Raw genomic sequence first — 7,083 nt, 5'->3', positions numbered from 1 at the left:
ATGGTTCCAAATCGGGATAGCTTTTGTACAAGAGGAAAAAATATGATGAGTATCTTCTTCAATATGTATGCATGATGCACAAGTACTAGAGGTAATAATATTCCTAAAGAACAAGAAAGAAGTAGTAGGAAGTTTGTTATTAAGAAGAAGCCAATTTTTATTCTATTGGTAGCTTGCATTTCCAAAGCCAGTTAGAATGGTTTGTAGGTTGTTTTGAGAGTGGTCCAGATTTGAAAGATACAACATGTAAGCGCTTTTGGTGGTGAAAGATCCATCGGAGGTACGGTTCTAAAAATACGAATCATTCTTTGGAGACGAGATATGCGTGTAAGTACTACAGATGGAGTTGAGGTTATGTGGTAAATCGAAAGATAATCCGGACACGTCCCAAACATTGTTAGCAAAAACGTTGGCTATAAGAGAGGAGGTTATGTTCGGATGAGTTGAGGGGTCCATGAATAGAACTTCGTAAGAGTATGGGAGGATTCGAGCCAATTGTCCGTCCAAAGATTAATATTATTTCCAAGACCCACATTCCATGATATGCCATTATTGAATAAGGGAATGGTACGTGAGAGACTTTTTCCATATATAAGAATCAGACCATAACCGTTCAGTCGTTACGGCATTTTGACCATTTTGCCACCATTGACCGGTCCCAGAGAAGCTCTATTAGTACCATTTTAACCGGTGAGGGTAGGTGGCACTGTTCCCTAGGCATCGGTTAGAGTTTTGACGGGACTTTTGGAAAATTTGGCTTTTTAGTGAAAACTGTTTGACTCATAGTTAACTTTTGAGTAAATGGGCCTCTTTCGAAAATCCGTCTATTCTTATGTTTTGAGACTTAGGTTGGAAAGTTGCTTTTAGGCCGTTCGGGGGTTGACTTGGTCAACAATATCTCCAATGGGAATTCCGAGGCCACGAGTGCGTTTGTGGCACGTTTTTATGTATATCGCCATATTTGGTTTGTGTTCGGGAGGTTCCGAGGTGCTTCCGAGTGTCGATTCCAAGTTTAGAAGACACCAGAAAGTTCTGGAGTCAGGTGGTCCGCTAGGGCGGCCCTTGACCGCCATAGCGGTGCCGTAACAACGGCCCTCTTGACCGCCATAGTAGTGCTGCACCAGCGGTCCTGTTGACTGCAAAAGCGGTCGACGGGCAGTTTTCTGATTTAAAAGCCTTCAGAAACCCGTATTTCTTTCCATTCCTTATATTACATTTCCTTAGCATCTTGGAGGCAATTTGAAGAGGGATTGATCAGATTTCTCTTGAGGTTAAGTTCTCTAATCTCAATCTCTTTCATTACCTTTCCTAAGTAAGAATTCATCTCAAGTAACTCCATAGAACTTGGAGAATAAGAGAGGGTTTTTTTGGGTATCTTTCTTGAATAAGTTGTTAATCATAAAACCTTGATTTTTTTGTGTGGATTAAGCTTGATTAAGCATGGAAATTTTGAGTAGTAACTATATAAACATGATTCCTTCACTATTATTGACACCCGTGAGAATTAAAGTTAGGTTTATACCCAAATTTGGAGGTTTTGCCTAGATTCCGAATTTAAGTGATTTGCTAATTTTCTAGCTTATAATTGATGGGAATTGATCACCTAGAGCATTGATTTCAAGTTGAGACCTATAGATTCCTTATTCCATCTTTCTAGTTCATAAACCCGTTCCGCAGGTTGGGATTTGGGTCTTGAATAGAAAGTAAGGTTTGAATGATGTCTTCTTGATTCTAATTTCATTATTGAGATATGTTTAGACTTCCATTATCTCGAGGCTCAAAGGAAAGAAAGGCTAAGGTTTGATTGTTAGAGACTTTGTTGTTCGGCTCTCCAGGTAGGTTATGGTTTACCTTATGGTGAGACTTCGATTAATGAAAGAAAGTATGTTTAGATAATATTATCGGAAAATGCATGTAAACCTTCGGGTATGAAGTTGGGTTGGATATTGCCTTAGGTTGGGCCTTGGTGTGTGATTTGGGGGCTAGCCACCCCGTTGCGTTGTTGACTTATCTTGTTCTATTTACTTATTGGATCGTTGCCACGTTGAGACATCGGATATTGGTGATTAGTGATATATTATGGCTATGATATTGCGGTACTTTACTTGATTGATTTGAGATGAGAATTGTGATTCCATTGTAGCTTATTGTATGGCATGATTGATATTGAGATGAGATTGTGATTTCATTGTGGCTTATTGTGTAGCCTTATTATTGATATTACTTGAGTGCCTGTGTGGTATTGAATTTGTTGTTGATATTACATTGCATCGTATTCATACACATTTTCATGATTCGTTGGTATTGCATGGTTATGGTACTGATAATGATAACTGAGAGAGTGTAGCCTTCGAGGTTTCTGCCAGAGCACATAAAAGAAAGTTGTGAGTCCGTGATCCGAGTCATTCTGGAGCGGAGGGGTAGGTTACTTGAGGTTTCTTCTTTTGGGAACGGCGGAGTGTACGTTGCCCGAAGTTTCTTATCGGGAACGGCGAGTGTACGTTGCCCGGGTTTTGCCAAGAGCACGAATGAGTGTACGATGCCCAGAGGTTTCTTCTTAGAAAGGATTGAGAGGGCTCGTGATGCGAGGTTATTTTCCAAAGCAAGTGGTACATGGACTGCGGGTCCCCCATGGAGTTATGCTGTCCGGATGTGATGTTCCATTGTCGGAGTATGTGTACGGTGCATACGCATCGCATTCATCATACACACATTATTGCATTCGCATCGTACCTTTGGTTTCTGTGATATGTTGTGATGTGATTGTGATGTGCGGGTTGGATTGCTTATCTGAGAGACTTGGCGGCATTGGTTGGGCTTAAATGCTATAACATAGGTGATGATGTTGTGATATGATTGTGATGTCCTGGTTCGGATTGATTATCACGAGACTTCGCACGATTGGGCTTAGAAGCTATAACATAGGTGATGACTGTTGTGATATGATTGTGATGCTTGGTTCGGATTGATTATACTGAAACTTGGCACAGTTGGGCTTAGATGCTATAACATAGGTGATGACTTTTGTGATATGATTGTGATTTATTGGTTCAGATTGATTATACTGAGACTTGGTGTCACGCCCCGAACCATGGCCTGGGCGAAACACGGCACTCGGTGCCATCTGCGTATGGCCAGAAGCCCGATTATACGTAACTACTTAATCATCATGAGGCATACATGAGCGAAAATATAGCATGAGCGTGATGAGCTTTTATAAAACATGAGATGTCATAATAATTTAATGAAACACTTGTTTAAATCATAAATGCGGAAATAACATGAGTTGAGCCAAGATGGCTAAACACCTTACATGTCTAACATAACTAAAGCCCTGATTAGTCTATGAAACCTCTAATCATGAATTTTGACCGAAAACGTCTTTGTCGACATGACTCTCCAAAGATACCTTTAAATGAAGGACTAGTAAAATAAAGATAACCCGACTAAACCGGAACAAGATGGGGCTCACCCGAATGAGGCACGAGCAAATCTAACGATAGAATGCGGCCCCAGTAAATGCGGCCTGCGTCGTGAAATCTGAGCCGAACATAAAGGGACGTCGGCTTAGATTGAATCAACAGTATGTAAAAATTTGAATGAAATAACATGGGACATAAAGTAATAAAGATAAGAAACATCGTAAATCGAAACGAGTTATGAGCATGAACATGAATACATATATAATATAAAGCATGAGTAAAAATATCATAAGTAGGAGAGCGATAACTTATAACCGATACATGTGTCACAGTGCTTGCGTCCCGCCGGCGAACACTCGGTCCTTGCCGAGGAACATGAGATTTAATAAAATATGAAAGGATCCGATCATTATGAGATATCGTCGGGACATGGGTGGAACGATCCTCATCCTACCGGTGGCTACGTAGTTTCGGGCTATCTGAAGCCTTATCGGTAATTAAAACAACTCCCAAAAACTTGAACATGTAAAATAAGTGGCACTTGCTGTCCACGGTTTTCATGAATATAACTTGCTTGTATATGGATATCATGAATCATAGCTTACTTGCATGAACTTGTAAAACATGTACGTATTTTCTTGAAAATAGCATAATATATCATAAACTAGCATGCATGAACCCATGGAATGAGATATATGGTTTTTCATGGATTCGGACAGTTCTCAATAATCATAAAGAAATATTAAGAACTCAATGGTGGAATTATAACAATTCATACATAGTATAATCATGGACTTGGACCTAGGGTTATCGTAGGCATGGTATAGAAACCCCCGGTTTAGTAGAGAATCATAATTTATGGATTATGAGGCGTGGGAAGAAACAATGATGTTCCCATATGTAGATAGTAACTCTACATACCTTAGTCGCTCCAAAACTTGAATTAAAGACTTGAGCTTTGAAGAGGATTTCCAAAATCTTGAATTCTTGAACCTTGATATGGGTTTTCTTGAAAACCCTAGGTTAGGGATGATGATTTCTTGTTTAGATTACAAGGATATATATTAGAATTGACTTGGAATGATTAGAGAGTAGGCTTACCTTGGTGTTCTTGATGATGGGAGAGAATATAAGGTCGTTCTAGGGCTTAGAGTGTGAAGAATGAAGTGAAAAAAGCCTTAAAACGAAGTTTTATAATTCTTTGTCGGACCATTTTACACCTATTTTACGTCCGGTAAAATTCTACCGTATGTATTACCGTACATCCATTCCAGTGAATTGGGCTTGGGCAAATTTTACGGTCTGAATATACGGCCCGTATAATTTTTATGGCCCGTATATTCTACCGTATATCTGCGGAATACTGTTTTAGTAAAACGGGCATAACTTTTTGTACGTATGTCCGTTTGACCTCCATAATATACCGTTGGAAAGGTATTTCAAAGATCTACAACTTTCAAGAAGGAAATTTTTCCCAAATTCCTTACAGATTTTTCCGTATATTCATTTTAATTGAGACGTGGTGCAAACTCACTTAAAAATACGCTCCGTAGAGGTACTTAGACTTTCCTTTGCTAAAGGACTCTTCATGTCTTTTATTGGGTTTCAAACTCCGTTTATACACTACTCAAATTGGGTTCATGATACCCTTGTCTTATGAGTCAAATCTTAGCCCGAATGCACGAGGTGTTACACTTGGCACAGTTGGGTTTAGATGCTATAACATAGGTGACGACTTGTACCGTGGATAAGGATTCGTGTTGACTTGTACTTTGTTGGTTTACGTGTTTATCTTGCTCGTTGTCTTTATATAAGTTAGCTAATCTTAGTCGGCCTAGGATACCTACCAGTACTTGTTGTTTGTACTGACCTGCACTTACTGCATTCTTTTATGAATGCAGAGTACCAGGTGAGTTCGACTTCTACTCCTCGTGGCTGATATTAGAGGATTGTTGATTCGAGTCCTTCAGAGTGAGCATGAGGACGTTCGCTGCTCGAAGACTCTTTCTATCATTATGTCTTTATTTCCATTCTGAGACATGATCTTTCGAGACTATTTATGTATTATTATCATTCGGACATGTAGTATTTAGTTAGATGCTCTTGTATGACGGACCCGGATATTGGGGCGGATCTCATTTACTTCCGTATTCTCTTATTTATATTATACTAGGTAATTTGCCCGCGCTTTGCGCGGTAAGAATCACACCATTAAGCTTAGAAATGATACTTTCCTAATATTTTAATTGTGAGTTTAAATAAGGTGGATATGTTAACAAACAACACAATATACGATTGAACAAATAAGATACTAAACCATGTAAAGTATAGGATTAAAATAAAAAGAAAAATTTCATATAAGTGTTGTTTCAGTCCAACCCAATCAATTGAAGAACATTGAAAGAAACTTCAAATTCAACTATTTTTACAATTTTGTTGTTTATTTTTTGTGTTTAAGCAAAATAGAGATCCTTGTTAGCTGCTAGTGCAAGTAGCTATTTCTCCTTGAGCCCTTTGCCTAGTACAAGGCTGCAATAATCAACACCATACTTTATGCATCTTTGAATTTCTTGATTTCCCCCGAGATATTGTCATTAGTATTAGAATACAGTTTCATAAGAGGATTATCATTATCAAATGGAACCAACACTAAAATGCAATGATTACATAAAATGTTAAGAAAAGCAAACTCATCATAAATCACATTTTGGTAAAATAGCAAACCTCATAAAACAAAGCTAGTAAAAGATTACATTGATCAGATTTTAAAGACATCATGAATCTGTTAGTCATCAAGTCCAAATCAACTAATTCAAACGGAGGTTATGGAAAAACGCAGATTTTGGATTACACATCCCAAAAATGCTAAATGCATAGCAAGAATGACATGGAAGAACAGTCATTACCAGCTAAAAGAAAGCTACATATAACGTCATTAACAAAAATGCATTACATTGTTGTAGCAGAAGAACAACCAAATAGAGGTAAGTGAAAATCTAATTGTGGCATTGGTACAGCTGTAGCTACAGAGATGACCTTCAGCCCCTTCTATAAAAACGGGAAAAAAGGAGAATATGTACATTCAGAAAGTAACACACTGACTTAAGTTCCTAATAGTTCACATTCAAAAACTGTGCATCGGGATTCATCTCTGTTAACTGACATACCTGCAGTTTCCAATTTAATCAAAATGAAAGTCAGTTGGTCATTAATCCTATCCTTCTGAAATTGACAACAAACACAACGCGCAACACTATTTCAGGCCAAGAAAGAGTAACATGGTGATCTTTTATTCATCTTTAGACACAATAAATACAGAAAACAATCATGTAATATGCTAAATGAGCAATAGGAGTGAGAAAATGTATAAACCAGCCCTTTCTTTTCTTTCTAGCATCGGATGTCCATCTCCTAAACAGAAAACATATATAATTAAGTTTCATTGTCACGATTATGAACTTGTCATTTTTTTAGTGGTAGCTCCTGGCCCTGAAGAAAGTGATACCACAGGAAAGGGAATGATTAAAAAGAAAAAGAAACACAGTGATTGCACGATTCCTGAAACATTTGTAACATATTCGGTGTTTCGTCGAATTTAACCAATGTCCAAAAATTTTAGTCAGTCACCACTCAAAAAGGCTTGAATGGAACACAGTGAACT

Source organism: Lycium ferocissimum, chromosome 2, assembly GCF_029784015.1.
Source record: "Lycium ferocissimum isolate CSIRO_LF1 chromosome 2, AGI_CSIRO_Lferr_CH_V1, whole genome shotgun sequence".
Taxonomy (NCBI): domain Eukaryota; kingdom Viridiplantae; phylum Streptophyta; class Magnoliopsida; order Solanales; family Solanaceae; genus Lycium; species Lycium ferocissimum.
This window is presented reverse-complemented; position numbering follows the sequence as displayed.